Source organism: Ceratotherium simum, chromosome 15 (genome assembly GCF_057802395.1).
Source record: "Ceratotherium simum simum isolate JZ-2026a chromosome 15, ASM5780239v1, whole genome shotgun sequence".
NCBI lineage: Eukaryota > Metazoa > Chordata > Mammalia > Perissodactyla > Rhinocerotidae > Ceratotherium > Ceratotherium simum.
Genome location: NC_141914.1, coordinates 13878608 through 13901929, shown reverse-complemented (window position 1 = coordinate 13901929; position 23322 = coordinate 13878608). Strand labels below are relative to the sequence as shown.

Sequence of the window (23322 nt, the reverse complement as noted above, 5' to 3'; positions counted from 1 at the left end):
TCCCTATCCCCCTTAAGTTGCTTTATTTCCTCCATTGCACTTACCATCTGACATGTTATGTCTTTATTTATTATCTGTTTTCCCTTCACTAGAATGAAAGTTCCACTAGGGCTGGCAGGGACCTATCTATTTTTCACTGTTGAAACCCAACGACCTAGAACAGTATCTGCCATACAGGTCCCAGACTGGAGGATCAAATGATAAGTATGGTGACATAGCATACTCGAGTGCTTGTCTAATGGCAGACAACTCAACAGAAGCATATTAATTTTTTAAAGTCTTGAGAATATGATCATGCTGAGTTTGTTGAGCTGGAAGATGATTACTCTAACAGACCATTGCTTAAGACTCTCGATTTAATTGCTCTTAGTGCTGCTTATTAAGCTATCACCTCTCCACTCCATATTCATACTTCCACATTTGCGGTGTGTAATACTGGGGCTGGGGCTCTGGAAACTATATGTCTCCTTTGCATGCTGGCTTCCTGGTAGGTTCTATCAGAAGCCACTGGAGGAGGGGTGGGAGGCAGGGGTAGAGCAGAAGATGCTTGGTCCTTTCTGGTTTCTTCCTGCTCCCATCTGCGTCACCTCAGCAGTGATAGCCCTTCACCCTGCCGTCAGCAGTTGTTTCCAGCCTCGCACTTCTTTAACATTCTAAGAACCAGACTTATCATGATCCCTCAGAGGTACCAGCACCAGCTAGGCGGTGCCCACTTCTCCAAGGTCCAAACCATCATCAGAGGATCCCTCCTCTGAGCTTCTGAGTTCTAATATCCCAGACTTTCCCCTTTGCTCCCCCAGCGCTAAGGGTGGTAAAGGCTCTCTACAGTTCCTATCTCTGGATCATCTCAGTATTCCCCTTTTTGGTGTGGGTTCCCTCCCACCTCTGTGTAACAATACTCTATTACTAAGCTCCCTCGGGAACATGGGATGTTTCTGTTTTCCTGATTGAACCTTGACTAATGCTCTATTTTTCAGTGACTATTTCCCAAAACCTTCCCTTGTAACAGTTATTTTTCTGTCAAACTGTTTAAAATCACAGAGCCAACATCAGTCTGTCAATTAATGTAAATAAAAGCAATAAAGCAAATGAGCAAAATTTGTTCTATTTCACTGGCAGTAATTCAGGTTAGGCAGAGGCGAGTATGAAATAAGTAAATTTGGAGATAATTATGTTGGTGTTTTAATCATATATACATATGATTCGTGTTTCTTGTTGATGTTCCTCATCTAGATCATGGTAAAAACAAATAGAAGTTTCTAATTTTAGGTGGTTTAGGTGATTTATTTCATTTTACACGGCTTGCTGGCACTTGAGACTCATTATGGAACTAGAAGATAAGAGGATTATATAGGAAAAGAAGAATTGGACTTCTCTCTTAAACCTACAATAAAAACAAACATACATTTCACACAGCTATCTAAAGCCTGACTCTGTTTATAATATGAATCTATAATATATTTATAATGTAACTCTTTTGTAGGGACACTAGGATTCCAAAGAATACAGTTTGAGGGACTGATAGGCAGGAAGAAGAGCTATGTCATAGCAATATGGTAGGTTAATTTAGCAAAGATGATTGAGCTACTATGTGCAGGAGTCTATGATGGGTGTTGAGAATGGAAAAATCCAAGTCCTGATCCCAAATACCAATAACAATATTCTTGCAAACAATGGAAGGATGCACAGTATAGGAGAGAGCAGAGGAGGAGTCTCAAGTGTGCCTGAAAGAGACTGGGAAGGCCTAACTGCAAAGATAACATTTGAACAGTCTTCAAGAATGACTAGGAGTTTTCCATATGAGGGGGGTAGAAGCAGCAGAGGAAGGTGAAAGGTTACAGAGTATGATGTGTTTTGGAAACCGTAAGTATTTCTCTGCTGCTGGAGGGTAATGTGCAAAGGGGAATTAGGGGAAGAGTAAAAATGAAGTTAGGTGGGTAGGCAGGGAGTTTTTAAACCTTATAAAGAAGTTTGGATTTCATCTGGTAGATCATGGGACTACTGAAGAATTTTGAGTAAGGGAATGACAAGATTAGCTTTGCTAGAAAACTCAGAAAACAGTGTAAAGGTGAGGATGAATGGATTGTCAGGGGATTTGGGAGAATTATGAGCAGAAATTTAGTAAGAAAGTTGTGAGGAGCAGAGAGAATGAAAATCTGAACTTGAGGAGTGATAAAGTAGATAGAAAACAGAAAATGAATTCAGGAGAATTTTAGGGTTTTAAAACAAGAGTTTCTTTCCACAGTAGTTTGAATATGGGGTGGCTAGCTAAGAGATAGTAATCTAGGCAGCTGAAGCAAGAGGCAAAAGACACATGAGCAAAATGATGACAAAGGATGGAAAGAGAAGCACTCAAAAGAAGGTAATGAAAACATGGGTACAGGCAGAGTGATATTAAAAGAAGAGAGATCATGGAGAAGAAAATGGGGGGAGGGATCAAATGACAAAGGTTACAATAAGGTAATTGATGGTTTTATAAATTATCGGGCAAATTTTATAATATACTTCTATTTTATATTATTCCTTTGTCTTGTGTCTCAGGTTCATGTAATGTCCAGTACAGTTTCTTTTATATTGTCATTAATCAATAAATATTTATTGAATGGAAGGCAAGGAAAAGAAAGAGTAACTTTGTGGATGGTTTTCCAGTTGTATTTAAATGGAACTGAACTAAAGAAATCTGGCGTCTGTGTAGGTTCAGTACAATGAAGAGACATTCCTCCCCACCCCTACACCACCATTCATGTTTTAACAGATCCTGCCCTAATTAATTGCCTGAAGCTTTGTTTCTAACTTGTACCCCGTGGTATCTAACCCCAAACAGAAACTCCTCAGCTATCCAAGTCTCCCAACCTAGACAGCTGCTTGGAGGGAGGCTGTATGATGTAACCTTAAACGCCCTGGAGCTCCCCTGCCTGGGTTTCAGGTCAAGATCTCTACTTTGCGACCTTGGGCAAGTGACCAGTTCTCTTAGTTTCCTCATGTGAAAATAGGGAAAATGATTATTCCTTCCTCCCAGTGTTGTCAAAGGATAAAATTAGTTCATGTAATGACCTTAGAACAGGCCTGATGTAGAAAGCCCAAGAGGTGTTAGTTTTTGTTGTTGTTAGTAGTAGTAGTTAGTAGCAGTGTTAGTATTTTTAGACATAGATTTAGGAATTGCATATCAATCATCAGCAATCTGGGAGTGGAATTTTGATAAGGCTCATGTTCCCACCTCCAACTGAAATCTTGAAACTACTTCTGATCAACTCTGCCTTCTATTAACCAGATTGTGCTAACTCAGCATCCTTCTTTATTGCTTACAAACCTCTGCACTGTACCTCTTGTGGTAGGCAGAATAATGGTCCCCCGAAGATATACACATTCTAATCTCCAAAACCTGCGGATATGTCAGGTCACACGGCGAAAGAGAATTGTTTGCAAATAGTTAAGGTTGCTAATTAGCTGACTTTAAAAATAGGTAGAGGTGGGCCAGCCTGGTGGTGTAGTGGTTAAGTGGGCACTGCTTGTCAAGCCATGCTGTGGTGGCGTCCCATATAAAGTAGAGGAAGATGGGCACAGATGTTAGCCCAGGGCCAGTCTTCCACAGCAAAGAGGAGGATTGGCGACAGATGTTAGCTCAGGGCTGATCTTCCTCACACACACACACACACACACACACACACACACACAAAATAATATGCAAAAAAATAAAAATAGGTAGAGGATCCTGGATTATTCAGGTGAGCCCATTGTAATCACAAAGGTCCTTAAAAGTCAAAAGGGAAGGCAGAAGCGTCAGAGGGAGATGTGACTACAGAAAATGGTCAGAGAGACGCTCCATTACTGGCTTTGATGATGGAGGAAAGACAATAAGCCAAGGAATATGCAATGTTTAGCAGATGGAAAAGGCAAAGACACAGATTCTCCCCTAGAGTCTCCAGAAAGGACTGCAGCTCTGCCCAAGCCTTGATTGTCGCCAGCTAAGACCTGGGTTAGACTCATAACCTAGAGAACTGTAAGATAATAAATTTGTGTTGTAAGCCATTGAGTCTATGGTAATTTGTCACAGCAGCAGTAGAAAACTAATTGTGATATAATTGTGAGAAAAAAATTTTTGATCTTTGTCTCTCCAGTTCCTGGCACAGAACTCCTATAACCCCCGTGGAATTTCCTGAGTGATAGAGGTGAGAGGAGTGGCTTTTGTTATTTATAATAAGCCCCTTTCAACCATATCTGCATTTATGCTAATAAGGTGGCTCTTTGCGGATCCTGGACTGGTTGCCAGAGAAACCAACCATGTGATTAGAGGGTTAGAACTTTCAGCCCCACCCCCCCAAACTCCAGGGTGGGGAGAGGGGCTGGAGATGGACTTAATCATCAATGGCCAATGACTTCATCAATCATGCCTACATAATGAATCCTCCATTAAAATTTCTAAGGAAGTGATTCAGAAAGCTTCCAGATTGGTGAACACATGGAGGTGCTGGGAGGGTGGTGCACTCAGAGAGGACGTGGAAGGTCTGCTCCCCTTCCACATAGATTGCCCTCTGTATCTTTTCCATTTCACTGTTCCTGAGTTGTATCATTTATAGTAAACTGGTAAATGAAAGTGTTTCCCTGAGTTCTGAGAGGACTTCTAGCAAAATATTGAAACCTAGGAGGGGGTTGTGGAAACCTTAAATGTGTAGCAAGTTGGTCAGAAGTACAGGTGACAACCTGGGACTTGTGATTGGCATCTGAAATGGGAGCAATCTTGTGGGACTGGGCCCTTAACCTGTGGGGTCTGTGCTAACTCCAGGTAGTGTCAAAATTGAATTGTAGGACACCCAGTTGGTCTAGACAGTTGGAAAATTGTTTGGTGTGGGAAGCCCCCCCACCCCACCCCACACACACACATTTTGTGTCAGAAGTTGGTGTGAGTAGAGAGGAAATAGGAGTTTTCTTTGACCAGCACTCAAGGACCTTAGCATAAAACTCAGCATTACTTCTAACCACCTTATCTAGCTTGCCTTAACACCACCCTAGGCCCACTCCATTCCTGACCAGTCTTTTTGTTTTCTTCATGAGACTCTTTAGAATCTCTGTTCCACCATGAGCAAACATCCCTGTATCCTTGCCTTTAACATTCCTACCTTCTCATAAACATAACGTGGATTTTTCTTTTAAAATTTAAGACCTTTTGCATCATCTTCTACAGAAAGCTTCTGTTTTTTCCCACTTCCCATGCCACCTGGAACAGGGCTGGGTGTATCTACTTCTAGATCATTGTTCTGTGGCTTTCATTCAACAACCTGTCTTCTTTCGAACCTCTGTGTACACTGTTTTACTCTGCTTCTACTTGAAGTCCTTGACAAATCAATACTTTTCAACCTCCCGTGGACCTTTGGTCTCTGTGGGAATTTCTCATTGAAGAGCTTTTTCTAACTTAGCTGCCTGTTTTCCTACCAGTATACCATTACTGTTGAATTTACTCTTCGTCTTCCAATTTTTGTCTTCTAACACTTATCTACAAATTTGTTACTCCTATTCTGGCTTCTCTGCCTTCCTATCCAGACTGGACTGCATGGTAAACTTTCAACAATGCACTCACCAGCCTTTGTCTGCTTTGCTGACCCTCACTAACCACATTTAGCATTCCTGCCGTAGATTAGGAGTTGCTTGATAAAACTGCAACTGGGCACTAGTTATAATTTCTGAAATTTTACGGTATCAAACTTACCCTCAGGTTCTCAAAGCTACTCAACAACTCTTATAGTCATCTTTATTGAAACCTTTACAGTGACTGCTCCAAATCTTTTCCTTTCTCCTCAAGCCTCCATCCTTTTCCTTAGCCCGTGCACTCCCATTGGAAAATACTGCTGCTTATTTCTCTGAAAAAATTGAAGCTCTCCTAGATGAATTGCATCAATTGCCTTCTTTTTTTTCTTTTTTTTTTGCGAGGAAGATCAGCCCTGAGCTAACATCTGTGCTAATCCTCCTCTTTTTGCTGAGGACGACCGGCTCTGAGCTAACATCTATTGCCAATCCTCCTCCTTTTTTTTTTCTCCCCAAAGCCCCAGTAGATAGTTGTATGTCATATTTGCATGTCCTTCTAGTTGCTGTATGTGGGACGCGGCCTCAGCATGGCCGGGAGAAGCGGTGCGTCGGCGCACGCCCGGGATCCGAACCCCGGGGCGCCAGCGGCGGAGTGCGCGTACTTAACCGCTAAGCCACGGGACCGGCCCAATTGCCTTCTAATTTAACTTATGTTGTCACCCTTTCCTCTCTCTTAGCAAAAATTTAAAATTTCATCGACACTAACCTCGTCTCCACCCTCCCCCACAAATCAGAAACTAGAGATGATTCTCTTCTAAGCAGACGAGGATGGAAGAGCATAGATACAATTCACCTCTTAGAAACAGATCAAACACTTTGAGTATTAAAATTCTTAAAATCCAATTTCAGAATCAGGAACCAGCTTTAAAGATAACAGACTGCTGATAGCTCTGATGCCCTCTTGTACCCTACAGTCTTTCTGTTATGGGCATAAAACGCCAAACAAAGGAGTTGACCTAATGAATAGAACTAAATTGAGGAGCTACCATCCAGTTTGTAAAGAGAATCAGTTCTATCCCTCTCGTGATCAAATACTTTAATGCTTAGCTGTTGCCATTCACTGCCCTTTACACATTTCATAAGAGTTCCATCCATTTAATTCCTTGAATTTGTCTTTTCCTATCTATTTCCATAGCTATCTCCATGGTTACTTAAATTACTGTGAAATATACTATATTATTGAAAAAGATGTAGACATTCACATTTCCAATACAACTCACCTAGAGAAACTAACATGTCATTTCTGCCAATTTCTGTATTTATAACAACATAAGAGAAATCCCTGAGAAACTGATTCTTTTGCCTATTGATAAAATAACCTTTCAGAACTATTAAATGTTTTGTCCCTGGAGGGATTATTGACAATGAGTGAAGGAACTACCCTTTCAAATGCTATGATAGAAGATACATGTCATTTATTCAGCAAATATTTATTCCAGATCGTCCATACTCCATGCAGTGGAGATATAACAATAAGTAAAACATAGAAGTCCTTCTCTTCAATGACTTTTCAGTTTAGCAGGGGAGGCAGATATTAAATGAATAATTATGCAATTTTTTTAGTCACAATTTTATTAATGTTGTGAGAGAAAGGCACAAGGTGCTGGAGAGCATATATTGGGAGACCCAGATTAATATGTGGGCTCAAAAATAGCTTCACTGGGGCAGGCCCCATTGTGTAGTGGTTAAGTTTGGCATGCTCCACTTCAGTGGCCCGGATTCATGGTTTTTGATCCCGGGCACAGACCTACACCACTCAGCAGCCATGCTGTGGCGGAGACCCACACCACTCAGCAGCAACAAAATAGAGGAAGATTGGCAACAGATGTTAGCTGAGGGCCAATGTTCCTCAGCAACAACAACAACAAAAAGCTTCACTGATGGACTGTTATTTAAGCTAAGACCCAGAAAATAAATTGGTATTAACCTATGAAAACTATGGGAGTGTGTGTGTGTCTTGGAAGTGTTCAGTGTACAGCCCACAGTTTGGTCATTTGAAAACTTCAAATAGGAGCTTGTGCCAGTATTTGTGTGTAGCTCTCAGCTCCATTCCTGACCTGTGGCTGGAAGCCAGCAAACTACATTTTGCACACTCCTTTGTCAGCACATTTCCTGTTAATTTCTGCCACTAGGCAGCACTGGCAGAACATTTAGAGTAGGAGAAATGAAGAAGCCATTTTTTTTTCTGCTTTTGGTGGAGCCTCTGGGTCACAGCAATAGATGTGGTAGAAGACTCTGGGGTTGAGTAGTCCGTAGAGGTTTTCAGCAGCATCTGTAGAGAGGCAGTGCCTGTTTAGTTCCAACAGCAGTAGGAACAGGTATGTGTCTCCAGCAATCAAAGAGAAGTAAAGGTTGGTGGGCTGCAGTCCAGGGGGAATAGCTTCCTGATCTTCAGGCAATATCTCACTCATTGAAATGGTCTTTCAATTTCAATTGGTTTCTGTCTTTCTGGCTGTATACTGACTAATACAGAATAAGAGAATGGCATAAGAGCCTAGAGAGGTAGAAAGGGTCCAGGTAAAGGAGAATCTTATAGGTCATATTAAGTATTTTGGACTTCATCCTAACAGTAATGGGAAGCCATTGACAATTCTCAATAGAGAAGTGACATGATCAACTATCTGTTCCTAAAAAGAGCAATCTGGGGGCTGGCCTGGTGGTGTAGTGGTTAAGTTCTCGTGCTCCACTTCAGCAGCCCGGCATTCACAGGTTTGGATTCCAGGCGAAGACTGATGCACTGCTTGTCAAGCCATGCTGTGGCAGCGTCCCACATATAAAGTAGAGGAAGATGGGCACAGATGTTAGCCCAGGGCCAATCTTCCTCAGCAAAGAGGAGGATTGGCAACAGATGTTAGCTCAGAGCTAGTCTTCCTCACAAAAAAAAAAAAGCAATCTGGAGCCAGCCCTGATGGCCTAGGGGTTAAAGTTCAGCGCTCTCCCTGCTTCGGCAGCCCAGGTTCGTTTCCCGGTCATGGAACCACACCACCCATCTGTCAGCTGCTCTGCTGTGGCAGCAGCTCACATAGAAGAACTACTAGGACTTACAACTAGGATATATAACCATGCACTGGGGCTTTGGGGAGGGAAAAAAAAGAGGCAGATTGGCAACAGATGTTAGCTCAGTGCAAAGCTTTTCCTGAAAAAAAAAAAAAAAGAGCAATCTGACTATCAGAGAGAGAATGGATTAGTAAGAATAAGTATAAATTCAAAGATTGGTTAAGCAGATATAGGAATTCAAGCAAGAAGTGATGGTAGCTAGAGCCGAAGTGATGAAAATAGAGAAGTTGGCAGAGTTGAAAAGGAATTGGGAGGACTTGGGGATTAACTGGATTTTGAGGGTAAGAGGAACGAAGTTAAGAATGAGTCTAAGGTTTCTGACGTGACTACATGGTGATCCATTGACTGAGATAAGACAATTTTAGGGGAAAATATTGTAACTTTGAGTTTGAGGTGCATATAGACATCCAAGCAGATATATTGAGTAGTTAGTTAGGTATGCAGATATAGAACTCATAACTTTGGTCTGTTCTGGGGAAATAAGTTTAGAAGGGGTCAGCAAATTGATTGTATTTCAAGCCGTGTAAGTATATGAGTTCACTTAGGACATGAGTGCAGAGTGGGATGATAAGGTCTAATTCTGAGAAGTGGGAATATTTAGATGACAGGTTAAAGAAAAGGCAGCTCTAGCAAAAGAGACTGAGGAGTTGCCAGAGAGGAAAAAGGGAAACTACAAATGTGATATCATAGAAACTGAGGGACAAGAATGTTTTAGAGAGAGGGAAAGATCGATTAGGTTGAATGTTATGATTAAAATGAGGACATTGGTAATCTCAAGAAGAGCAAGTCACAGAAACCAACTGTGGCTAATATAAGCAGAATTTATTATACTACTAATAAAATAATGGCATTTATTAAAAGGATATTGGGTTATTAAATCTCTGGGAGGTCACTGAATCTCTGGGAGGCTTGGCAAACTAGATCAGGCACTAGCAGCCAGAAACAATGTCCAAAATCCCATGGCAGGGGTCATCAAGAGGGATATTGTTGCTGAGCCACCGGACACTAGATGCCACATTTGGCACCAAGGAGAATGCTCGAACTGTACAGTAGACATGTGGGGGAGAAAAAAGTTTTCCTCAACCCTCTTAGAGTCCCTGGCTGGGTCTGAAAATTAAACTTAAAAAGACAGATTAACAGGAGAAAAGCATACAATAAATTTTTGTAAAAGCATACAATGTAAGTTTTACGTGACATGGGAGCCATTATAAGGAGATAAAGACCCAAAGAAACAGTTAAACCTGAGTGTTTTTGTCCTAGGTTTGATGAAGAGTCGATGGTCATGGAGAAATATGATAGGGCAAAGAGTATGAGGTAAGGATGGTAAACTGAGGAGAATGAGAGAGGCCTGTTTGATTCTTCTCGGTGTCCCCTTGTCTTTGGAGATAAGGATGCTTCTCTCCTATAGGGAGGGCACCTCTCACAAGAGGGTCTTATGACCTCCTTCAGGGGAGAAGGATAAGGGGAGTGTCAGAGGGACCTTCTTGTTTCCACTATTTCTTTAAACTCCTTCAGCTTAAAGTATCTAATATGCCAAGGTGCCATATTTGGGGATAGCGTGTTTTCTGAACCCCACCACACACCATGTCTTGCACTGCTACCACTGTCACCTCAGGAACTCAGTCTTCCTGCAACCATCACCACCACAGAGAGTTTCTTGAGTACCATATGTGTTCATAGGCCAGTGTATCTGATCTACCAGTGGTGGAAACAGAAACTAGACTGAAATTAACGGAGCAATGAACAGAAGAGGCAGATATGGGAAGAACAAGTATACGCAATGTTTTCAAGGTAGTTGGCTGTGAAAGAAAACTGAGGGAGCAGTAGTTGGTGTGCAGCGTGGTGTCCACACAGATTTTTTTCAAGATTAGAAGGATCTAGGAGACAGGGAGAAGCTGATGATATTAGGAAGTTAGAAGATAATCTACAATCTAAGATTACCTGAATAACAAGACAAGAATGCCTAGGATCTCACTATTGTCTAACATTATCCTTGGGGTACTAATAGAGAAAATGAAAAAGAGAAAAAAATTTGAGGTTTAAACATTAAGGAAGAAGTTGAATTATCACTATTTTCAGGTAATATAATTGTACACTTGAAAATCCTAAGACAATTAACTAAAAACCTATTACAATCAGAGAATTCAGTAAGGTGACTGACTACAAAATTAATGCACAGAAATTAGCAGACTTCATATATTGAAACAAGTTAGGAGATCTAATAAAAGACAGGATCCACTTACAATAACAATAAAAAAATGATAAAATACCTAGAAATGATCTTAGCAAGAAATATGTAAAATTTGTATAAAGTAAACTTTAAACTAGAAATCACAAAAGCAGTCGAGGAAACCATAAAAATTTTTTTCCCATAAACTTGGAGTAGGGAAGATCTCTCTAAGTATATCACAAAAGCCAGAAGCCATAAACATAAAACCCTAATAAATTTGACTATAAAAATATTTTCTACATGGCCAAAAAAAATTGCAACTCATTACAAAAGTTGTCTTTCTCTACAAATCAATTTTTAAAAAACAGAACAATGTGGGAAAATAGAAAAAGGATATGAACAAAGAGTTCATAGAAAAGGAATTACAAATGGCTTTTAAATATTTGAAAAGATGCTCAATCTTTCTTATAATAAAATACTAATTAAAGTTATGAGATCAGCAAAAAACCTTGTGGTGGCCTTCTCACTAGGCATTATCACTCTCATACATTTTTGGAGGAACTATAGTTTGGTTTGACATCTACAGAGAATAATTTGGCAATATCTATCAAAATTACAACTGCGTTTGCTCTTTAACCCTGCAATCCCACTAATATGAATTTAACCTATAGGTATATTTTCATGTGTGAAATAATGTACAAAATTATTTGTTGCAATGTTGTTCATAATAATAAGAGTTTGGAGACAAGTTGAATGTCCATCAGTGAGGTCAGGTTATATCATTTATGGGACATTCATAATTAATGCTATGTGGTTAAAAAAGAATGAATCAATATTTATGAATTAATATTGTCTCCAAGATACATTTTTAACCAAAAAAAGCAAGATATGTAACAGTGTGTAAAATGTATCACTTTTTTTTTTTTTAAAGACTTAATAAAGAATGCATTTGTGTACATTGACTCGTTTGTACACAGGATATTTCTGGCAGGACATTTGCCCCAAGGAGAAGATAGGTGACTGGGACTAGGAATGGAAGAGACTTTTCATCATATTTCTCTTTGCAATTTTTGAACTTTGAACCATTTATATATATATTGCACTCAAATATATTGAACTCAAAACAGTTCAAACTTGAGAACAGAAAGCCTGTGAGTTTCCTGGAAATATAGAAAGGGAACACAATCCACAGAATATGTGGAGAGATTGGCCCTGAATAATAAGAGAAAACCTTTCCTCCATTTTTACAGTTCAGAAAGAAGGGAAGATGTAGCATTGATTTAATGGCAGGAGATTGAAGAGTTGAAGAAATTTTCTGTTTGAAGCTTTTTGAAAAAAAATTAATTTTTTTAAAGGAGAGTGTGAAGTCCTGAGAGTATAAGGGGTACAGAACAGGATGGAATCTGAGAAGCAGAAGTTAGAAAAAATTATTAAGGCATGTGAGCGAGTGAGATGACCACAGGAATGTGGTCAGATTGCAAGGCAGTGCTGAGGGCCCAGCAGAGGTCAGACAGTGGAGATCCAGACTAGTTCCTGTCTGCTCTGTTGTCTGATTTATCTCCAGCTCCCAGCTGGTTGGAGTGAGAGGTTAAGGAGAGTGAAATGTATAACTTTCACTTTTGTTTTCTCCCTAATAGTAAGACTGAGGAAGAGATGATTTCTGCGAGTTGAAAGACACCCTAAGAATGGGTGATTAGGCTGCCTGGAAGAGCCACCTGGTGAGGAAAATTACCTTCTCACTGTTGCCATCATCTGTCACTCAGAGGCAGGAACACATTTACAAGGATTTGCTTACACAGAAGCAACACGAATTCTATTTGATTTTCTTAAGTTCTCAGAAATTTTGTGAGATTCTGACTAGTTCAAGCTCCATCTATAAAAAGTATAAACAAGTTGTCAGCTTAGTGTAAACTCTTTTTTTACTTATTTATTACTCATGTTAAATCCAGTATAATATGCATCTATCTTGAGAAGTTGTGAAAAGGAACTTAAAAAAGAATAAAATACGAAACAGAATTTTTAAAATAGTCTATCATTTAAGCCAAACTTAAAAGTTGAACTACATCAGGAATCATGCTGACTTATAATTATTAAAATGTTAAGAGCAGAAAGACTGTATCTGCTGTTTTTGACATATTAACTGTTAAAAAATTGAAGCACATAAAAATACGTTGTTTTTAAGCTTTTCACTCCAAATTTGTACTCTTAAAGATTCTGCTCGTTAGAATTGCTTTTAAAAATCTTAATTTTTAAGATTGAAAATAAATATAATTTCTCAGGAACTTAATCTTCAGACGTAGCTAAGACCCTTCTATCATTTAAAACTCTTAAAATTATATGTGAGAAGACAGTAGTTTTTGTTATAACACAGTCTCCTATTGAAAATGAAGGTACTATTCATCCCCTGAAAGTCCTTTGTTGCAAATCTACTTAGGAAGTGCTTTAAAAATTCCTTACTTTCATTCTTTTGCCTATGGAGATAGTTCCTTTTCAATGACACCAAGCAATATCTCCTATAGTGATCTTTAAATAGAAAAGGTATTTTCCTTGTGCTGGGCTCAGAGTAAGGACTAGATTGATAGGCCTTTTGTAATTAAGTCTTAGTCCTCTTAAAATAGATACTCTTCAGTGATGGGCCAATAGTTCTGAAACTATGTGAATGGGGGAATATAAATTGTGCATTTTTGGCTTTTCATATAAGTTCAGTGGAATATCCCCATTGCATTGACTAGGACCCATGCTTGTGAAGAATCACGAAAACACAAAACACTTTCCGTTAAAGTGGTATAATCATTTCAGCAGTAAACAAATAATAGCAAAATATGTTTAAAATATGTACTGTTTCATATTCCTATGTCACTACAAAGATAATACTATTTGTAAAATTGAAAACAGAAGCTTGAAATGTGCGCTGTATCTTTTTAAAAAAAATTTGTTTCTTAATATAATAGGGCCAATGTACTTTTTGAATCTGAGAATTCTTAGATCTAAAAGTGTTCAACCTTCTTATATTTTATGTACCAGGAAACTTAGGTTCAAACCACTTAAGTGGGACTGGCCTGGTGGCGTAGTGGTTAAGTTCAGCGCAGTCTGCTTTGGCAGCCCAGGGTTCACAGGTTCAGATCCCGGGCATGGACCTACACCACTCATCAAGCCGTGCTGTGGCAAGTGTCCCACATACGAAATAGAGGGAGATTGGCACAGATGTTAGCTCAGGGCCAATTTGCCTCATCAAAAAAAAAACCTTTTAAGAAACTAGCTCAAAGTTACGCAGTTGAATACTTTCAGCTGCACGTTACAGATAATCTCAGGAATAGTAGCTTAAACAAAGAGGGATTTACTTTCTCACATAAGGGGAAGGCTGGGAGTGGCCAATTGCTGGTGTTACTTCAGCTGATTAACAGTGCCATCTAAGGCCCAGGCTCTTTCAGTCTTTCTACCATGGTCTCCATAGACATCTGGCTCTTCACCACCATGACCTCAATGCTCACAGTCACATAAAGGCTGTGACAGCTCCAGGCATCACGGCCAAGTTAAAGGCAAGAAGAAGAGAGAATTGGAAGTCAGCCACCATCTCTTCAAGAGTATATTGAAACTTCCCCCTGAAGCCTTCCAAGACACTTCCCTCATGTTTCCTTGGCTAGGACTGGGTTCCATCGCTACTCCTAGTGTGGGCCTTTGCAAGAATCATTTTAGGAATGATTACAGGGTTGGCTAACCAACAATGTCAGCCACTCACAGCTATTGTGATTTTAGAAAACAATTTTTCTTAGGAATTAGCTATATTCTACCTAAATACTCTGAGATGGAAAAAAAAATCAAAGACGTTTAAGTTGCCTAAAGTGAAGTTATTTCAGTATAATGGAGACAAAATAAGTAAAAGTGTCTTATTCTTCACACTGTCATTATTATTATTATTATTATTATTATTATTATTATTATTACTATTATCATCATCTTGCTTGAGGGCAGGAACTTGGTTTTCTTTAACTGTTGAAATTGTTGGGGCACACACACACACCTCTTTTCAGAGGATTTTAGGTCTCCTTTAAAGAGTGAATCAGGCTGTGAAGAACCCTATCCACTGAGTATTGTTCTGGGAAGAGATCTTCTCAGCACACTTACAAGTCCTCCCCTTGCTCAGGGACCTCTATCCCTTTCTTTTGTATCCTTCTTTATGAAAGACACTCATGGCAGAAATGCACATATGAGACTTTGGGTCTCACCTGAGACCTGAGCAGGGTCCACCTCCTTCCACAGGCTCTAGCCACAAAGTGCCTCAAAACCATGTTCAAAGTAAAGATTTCTCTGCCCCTCTGCTTTTGAATGTGAGATCCCGTAACAGGTATCTGAAGAAAACTAGGATGAGATGAGGTCGTGACCCCTTGGTCTCCATGAAGTGACACACAGAAAGTGTGATTGTCCAGCTGACATCGTACTGTGTGAAATCTGTCTGTCACTCCTCTCGGGACAGCCTCAGGGACTCTGACTTATAATAAGGCTTAGCGGCGTGATACAGCAACAGGCCACAGGCATCGGTGTCAGAAAACCAAATTCTGAAGCTCAGTTTCTCCACTTACTCGTTCACTATGAGCACATCACCTAAACTCTATTTCTTCTTTAAAATGGGGATAATAATAATAATACTTATTTCAAAGATCTGTTTTGAGAATCAGGTGGGACGTTAATTAAGCATTTTACAAATGAGAAAGCAAGTTATAAATGTGGTATCTTGTCAACTCAGTAATTTCCTTGGGGGTGGGTCAAATGTGGGCCTACTTTGAGGTAGACGGTATTGTGTGGATTTATAACAACGTTGTAAAGTTTAACCAAGACAGTGTCTAGAAAAATTTCTCCTTCACGTTTGTAGGTTCTTTCTCCTCTCTGCATTGCTTGCAATAACAACAAAGGTGTAGTCAGAAAAGGGTTTGAGTATATGTATAATATTAAGCAGACTCCCTCTCTTATTCATATTGAGGTTTTAAATCCTAACACATCTAAAGGAAAGTGCATCTGGTCCACTGCTTTTGTCTATCACTTTGTTTAGTAAGCCCCACTGACATCAAATATGAAGTATTTTTATCTGGGCTTTTTTCTCATAGAACTAGAAAAGGCAAGTTTGCCGGATGAAACTAGTTTCAATTCTAGAAAAATGAATAGACCTCACTTACAAATAAATGTTCACATTTTTCCATTACATTTATTTTGTAGATATGCTCAGAGATTTTTGTATCAGAAGACTTAGGAGAATAATTTGTCCAGAATACCTAGAATCATCATCAAATATTTTTCCGATGTTTCTTATGCGTTACTCCCTCAGAGAAGCCTTCTCTGACCCTCCAGTCTAAATTAGGTGCCCCTGGTTACTTCTTCACAGAGTAAATACATATTTGATTTGACATCTAACTCATAGAGTGGAAGCTTCATTAAGACCCTGTCTATTTTGTTGACTACTGCACACATACCCAGCACTTAGCCACTACACAGATGCATTCAAAGAATATCTGTCAAATGAACAAATAAATAAAAGCAAAGAACAGATAATGCTTTTAATGAATATCTTCCATATTTATTTAAATAATTCCCCCTTCCATAAATTGGGAGGTAGAAAAAAGGGGAAAGAAGAGAAAAAGAGCAATTTAAAAGGCATTCTTGCATTGAGATTTTCCTTTATTTTCAAGTTTCAGATCCCAAACCTGAAAATCTGGTCCAGCTGACGTGGCGTCAGGCAGTTCTTGAAAATCCAGTTTAATTGTCCAGCATTTGTGGCAGGGTTAGAAGCACCTCTTTGCCTATCTGTGCAAACAGTCCAAGTTTAAAGGAAAAGATGAATCAGGCAGGAGTGTCAGAGGCATCTGGGAAGCAAGTGGAAGAGTGAGTGCTGACTAGTCCTCCCCTTCCCTGCCCCTCACGAGGAACAGTAGGCTTGCTCTCACCCTCTCCATCAGCTCCGTTTGTTTGCCCTGGTGAGAACGGGGCACATTCTACTTCATACAAAGTGTTCCCCAAAGGAAGGCGATGCTGCCAGCTATGAAACTGATTGATGCTTTTGAAGCTCCCAAGTAGCCTGTCCTGGTAGCTGTACTTATTATCTGGAAATATAAAAAATAAGTGTATCGGAAGCAATATTTTCTTGAGTTTTTTTCTCTCACAGTATATGTGCATGTGCGTGTGTATATTGAACACTGTGGAGTAAGGAGAATTAGCAATATTTTTGCAAATGTGATTTCTGATTGTATAAACCATAACTCTAAGTTTCTCTCCTAGGTCTGTAAAATAAACAATCTCAGATGTGTTAATCATTAGTGGGATTCTGTTTAAACAATGGTTTCTAGATATTCAAGGATTGTGCCTCCAATTTTATTTTTTCCCTAGGATACTGGATTTCCTATTACACTATACAAAGATTATAATACTTGGTGTTTGAAGCATACCTTTGTTCTCAAGAATACCTGCTGTATGTAGTCTTTGGCTCAGGGGATAAAGAGGAAAGAACGTGTACCCAAAGGCCTTCTCACAAGGCAAAACAGCCCACAGTGACCTACTGTGTCACTAATCTTCACAATTCAAAGAGGGACACAGAGACATTAGAGCCAGCAGCCAGGAATTGCCTGTTGGCTACAGGACGGCAACTCAGCTCCTGGCAGTTTGTTTTTCTCAAAATTGGAGAGTATATTGAAAAGCAGTCTTCCTTGCATGATGGAGAATATAAGCCATGGAGTTGAGGAAGTGTAAAAGATAGAATAATTTACCAGGCTTCTTAAAGCCCCTCCCAGACCTTTCTGCCAGGCAGAAAGGAGGATGAGAGCTTATCATCCCAATTGTGAGAGGTAAGACAGCCATACAGAAGGTATTTAATATGTACAAAGGGAATTATATAAAACTACACTCACATGAAGTAGGAATGATGACTCTAACAGCTATTTACAGCCTGAATGCTCTGCATTTATGCCAGTGTGTGTATTTTGTTAACTAAAACCCTACTCTTGAAGGAATAGTTGGGTGGAAGGTGAAGTGATAGGCTAGTCTACCTGCAAAAGACGAGACCACATGAGAGCCTCCTGGTGCCTGCAGTGACATGCAGAGTGACTCTAGAAGTCCCTTTTTGGACCAGCTAGTCTAATTTCCATAGGCATGCTGGATCAAATATATTTTATTTCCTTGTTTGTTTTAGAGTTAAGAGAAAGGGGGAGAAAAAAATCAAAACCAAATCCTACTATGTCTTCCCCCTCACCCACTCCCACCCACCCACGTGCAGTTCACTAACTGGTAGAATCACAGAGCTGGAAGGGACTGTGGAGATCCTCCCATTTAACATACTTGCTTTTTGTTGATATAGGCCAAGGATACGCAGAACCAAATCAACTGACCTAAGGTAACATGATGTGAAAGGAAGGATGCTGTATAGGACAGGAGAAATGGATTCAAGTCCAGAACCTGTCACTAAAGAGCTTGGGCAAATCAACCAATGTCTTCATCTTAAAATGAAGAAACTAAGTTTAGATTACACTAACAGCTCTCAGCCGAGTGGGTGGGTGCAAGCTTCCCAGTTGAGACCCAATGGAATAGAATAATTAAGTCAATGCCTTGAAGTGCTAACACTGCAATATTCTAAATCTGTGGCATAACAAAGCCAGTGTCTACATATGTTCTCATTCATTTTCTTTTTGTTATGCAGTAACTTATTTCAAAAACATAATAATAAAGAAGAAGGAGGAGGAGGAGAAAAAGAACTTTTAGAATGTCCTTGCAGAGCAAACATGAAGGACAAGTAAGTCACTCTTTTCCTGTTTTAACATCATGAAAATGTCATTACATTATTATATGAACAACCCTGGGTTGATTTAATTACTCTGAAGATAATGACCCAAGGACCACTATATAATCAGTATAGCTTTAGAGATCAGTATTCATTTCCTAGGGGATTGAAACATCTGGGTTGGTGATGATGTGGTTCATTTGGCAGTCTTGTATGTATAGTCTCCAGCCATTTGCCATAGAATCAGTGAGTGTGTGTTGAATCCACATTATGGTACAAAACCTCTGTCAATTACAAAAGACCAATCTCACCGATAATGCCAACCACCAACAGATCAAATTTCACTAGGAAACACGGTGGAAAACTGTGTATCAGTTTCAAGCAATTCCCTTTTTAAAAGTGAAATTTTTTTTCATTTCTTTACTGATTTTTAAATTGATTTTTAAAACATTCTCACAATTTTTTTTCAGAAGCAAACAGTAATATTCACTCTAAATCTGGGTTGGCATTTAGTCATTTGTGCATTTTCTAAGAATATATTTTCCAGTGGAGCTCCACTGAGGGAGCAAATTGGCAATTTTGATTTTGTAGCCTCACAATAGGTTACTGGTGGATCTTTTCGCCAATATAATTAAAAATATAATTAATACAATTAAAAATATAATATAATACAATTAAAAAAATAATTGAAACTTTATTGTTTTGAGCAGTTTTATGTTTGTAGAAAAATTGAGCAGAAAATACAGAGTTCCCATATGTTCCATCCTCCCCACTTCCCCCTATTATTAACATATTGCATTAGTGTGGTACATTTGATGAGCCAACATTGATACATTATTATTGATTAAAGTTCATAGTTTATATTAGGATTCACTCTTTGTGTTGTATAATCTATGCATTTTGACAAATGTATAATGACAACTCTTTTTTTTTTTTTTAAAGATTTTATTTATTCAGTTTTTTCCCCCCAAAGCCCCAGTAGATAGTTGTACGTCATAGGTTCACATCCTTCTAGTTAATGACAACTCTTTTTATTATAACAGATCCAGTAGGCTGAATAAATTGATATCAATTTATAATAGCAATAAACAGAAATATCTTACATAGAGTTGCTTACTTGCAAAGATTTTCAACTGCCTACTAGAATCACCAATTACATGTTTCACTACCCACTATGTTTAAAATTCAAATTTATTATCTTTTGCCCCAAGAAAAATTCTCTGTCCGAGTATCTAGTTCTGTCAGTGGTACAATTTTGCCACCAGGCAGAATGGCTCCTGCTTTATCTGCTGCGGGCACCAGGGTACAATTAGTGCTGATGTGGTTATGTGTTATAAAGTGCTTTAACTAGCTTTGTCTTTTACTGTCTATTGCAATCTCAAAATAATAAAATTTAGTGACAATTACATTATATTAAGACTTGGAAAACTTAGATGGTGATCTTAACCTGATATTAACCAGATGTTAAATTTCAAATCCAGTCCTTTACCACTCTGGGCTTCAGTTCCCTATAAAATAGGGGCTTGAGATTAGATGATCTCGCAGTTCCTTTCCAGCTCTAATGTAATTCCTCATTCTCTTTCTTTCCCTATCTTGGTGTCTTTTTCTTCACTTTCTCTCCATCCTGCAACCATCATCCACCCAAGTCAATTTATCTCATGCTTATGACAGCATAACCAAATCTGGATTAGTCTCTCTGGAACCAGGCTCTTCCCCACTCCAAATCATTACACGTAACACTGGCAGGTTAATCTCCCTGAGATACTACTTTTATCATTGTATACTTGTGCTTAAAATACTGAATAGTTTCCTGTTACCGTCATACTAAGTAACAAATTTAATTCACTGGCTTATTTCAGGGCAGAAGTTGCAAACTTAAATGCCTCCACAGCCAAGCAGGCAAGGGAAAGTGAAGTCAACTGGGTGGATCCTGTAGCAAACCAGAAAATATATGTCTTACCAAAAGAAAGTTGCTAAAACTTTGTTTCCTCAGATGGCTGCATGTGGGAAAGTAAAGTCAGTGATGCCAGCCAGATGTCTGAATATTTCCAGAAAAAGAAAATTTAAATTTCTTTGTAAAGTATCCCGATTTTTAAATATTGACAACTAAATCAATTTTTTCCTTTGTGACTTCATTTTGCTCATCAATTATGTCAAAACTATATTCCAAAGTCAAAACAATATTACAAACTACATTGACAGAAATCTTGGTTCTATTCCTGTTCATTACACCCTGTTTCATCCCGCCCCTTATAAGTAACTGCTTTCATTAGTTTTTGGTTTATGCTTCTATCATTTCTTTTTGAAAATATAAGCATTATACATATATACACATATTTCCTTCAATTTCTTACAGAAGCAAAAGCATACTATAAACACTATTCTGCCCCTTGTTTTTTTCACTTACTATGTTCCGGATCCATATCAGTATATAGATATCTTCTTCATTTCTTTATGCAACTATCTAGGATTCCATTGTGGGGATGTACCATAGTCTACTCCAGGGATTGAAAACTACAGTCAGAGGGCCCAGTCTAGCCTGCCAGCTGGTTTTGTATGAACTTCAAGCTAAGAATGAATTTTGTTTTTAAATGGCTGAAAACAAAATCAAGAGAAGAATAATATTTTGTGACACGAAAGTTATATAAAAGTCAAACTTCAGTGTCCACAAATAAAGTTTTATTGAAACAGAGCTAGCCACACTCATTCGTTTATTGTTTGTGGCTGCTTTTGTGCTACGATGGTAGAGTTGAGTACTGAGATAGAGACCATATGCCCACAAAGCCTAAAGTATTTACTGTTGGCCTTTTATAGGAAATCTTTGCCAATCCTGGTTTATTCAGCTGGTCTACTATTAATAGATGTTTTGGTTGTTTCCAATTTACTGCTATTCTAAATAATGCCTCAAAGGATAGCCTTGGGCATAAGTCATTTTGTATTTTTGCCAGGGTATCTTTACAGCAGATGCCTGGAATTGAAATTGCTGTGTCAAAGGCTAAATGCATAAGTGATTGTACTAGAATTTGGCAAATTCCTCTCTGTAGGGATTGTACAATTTTTGCTTTCCTGCCAACAACCTATAAGAATACCTGTTTAGCTACAGCCTCACCAACAGAGCATATTGTCAAACGTTAATTTCAGTTGTTTTAACACACTGGAAGATTCCAACAAAATATGTCTAAACATAAGATGCAGCTGGGGATCCACCTGTCTCAGATCTGCAATGTATTGTTGGTCGGGTTGTGTTGTGTGTGAGGGTGTTTGGCTTTAGGGGTGCAAATGGTGACTGAAAGCCATCCCTGTCCCCCTAAGTTTGTGGCCTAGTGCAGGCCTGCCTGCCTCGCTGGAGGAGGGAGCACTTTTACCCAACTGGTCCAGCCAGAGAGTCGCCATTTTCTAGTCCACTCAGTGGAGGGGCCTTTTTGCAGTTTATTGCTATGGGGAGTAGGTGGCAGGACAGTGGTGACGGAAGGTAGGAGACTGGGGAGGGAGGCAGCTCCACAGTTCGTGACCCCTATTGTGGGGTGTTCAGATGCAGAACTCACTTCACCTACCCTTTTATTTTTCTTACCCTCCACTAATGTGCACTCTCCAAATCCACACCATCATTTACGGCCTCACTAGCTTAGAACCTATCTTCTCAGGGAAGTCTTTCTCAATCTCTCTCATTAATCCCTCATTTATTTCTTGAATTATTTATTTATTCAGTCAGTCAGTCAGTCAGTCAATCAGTCAGTCAGTCATTCTGCCTTATAGTCTGTCACTGAACTAGTTCATCCTTTAAGGCCTAGCTAGCTCAGTTCCTATCTTCTCAGCAAATTCTTTCTCAGTAACTCCCATTAATCCCTTATTTATTTATTCATTAATTCAGTCTGTCATTCTGCGCCTTATAGTCTATCACTAAACTGGTTCATTTTCTCAATTGTTGTATCTCACTATCTTCCTTTGTCCCTTTCTCTCCATCTTCTAGCCCCCTCCCTCTTACATAGAGTGCTAGGTACATAGCAGATGTTTAATATCCATAGTGGATAAGCATGAAAATATACACAGTGAAGATATGCACCAAATTTTCCAAAATTGCATCCAGACAACACATGAAGATTCTTACTGGATTAGCTGCTGGGGTGGGGTTTTGCATCCGAATGGGATCTGCTGGTCTTTTCTCTCTGATTAGCAAGAGCAGATGTCATGTCAGAGGTATGTGTGAGCTGTGGTTGAGACAGGAAGCTGAGGTCAGAGCCACCAGAGCAGCAGCAGATATCAGGAGATGGTGAGATATCAGGAGCTGGGGCGTCAGGATGGTTTGACTGGTGGAATGCCGGGTGCTGCAGGGTGATCTATTTCCAGATAGAGGGGCAACAACGTGAGGGTGCTAGGATGGTCTTGTTGGGTTGTGGCCATGCAGTGAGAAGTCAGGAGTGATGGTCTAACAGGGGGTTGGCAAACTTTTAAAATCCAGAGAGTAAATATTTTAGGCTTTGCAGGCCATAAGCTTTCTGTCCCAAACTCAACTGCTTTTGTAGTGCAAAAGCAGCCACAGACAATATGTAAATGAATGTGTGTCTGTGTTTTTGATAAAACTATGGACACTGAAATTTAAATTTTATATAATTTTCAGGTGTCACAAAATTTTATTTTATTTTTCAACCGTGTAAAGTGTGTTATAGACAACAAAACTACTTGCTAAGAGACTAGATCTTACTTGTTCCCGACACTAGAAGAAATGATAACGTGACACGATAGAGATGATAACTAA

General features: G+C 39.2%; 1 long non-coding RNA gene across 1 annotated transcript in view; it reads left to right on the top strand.

The window, feature by feature from the left end:
- The window catches only part of LOC147915125 (uncharacterized), a 58187-nt gene that overhangs the window by 3322 nt on the left and 31543 nt on the right, over nucleotides 1-23322 (top strand). Inside the window, exon 2 of the long non-coding RNA XR_015554430.1 lies at nucleotides 18486-18578. This is a non-coding gene — a long non-coding RNA (uncharacterized LOC147915125). The remainder of the gene's footprint in view (nucleotides 1-18485; nucleotides 18579-23322) is intronic.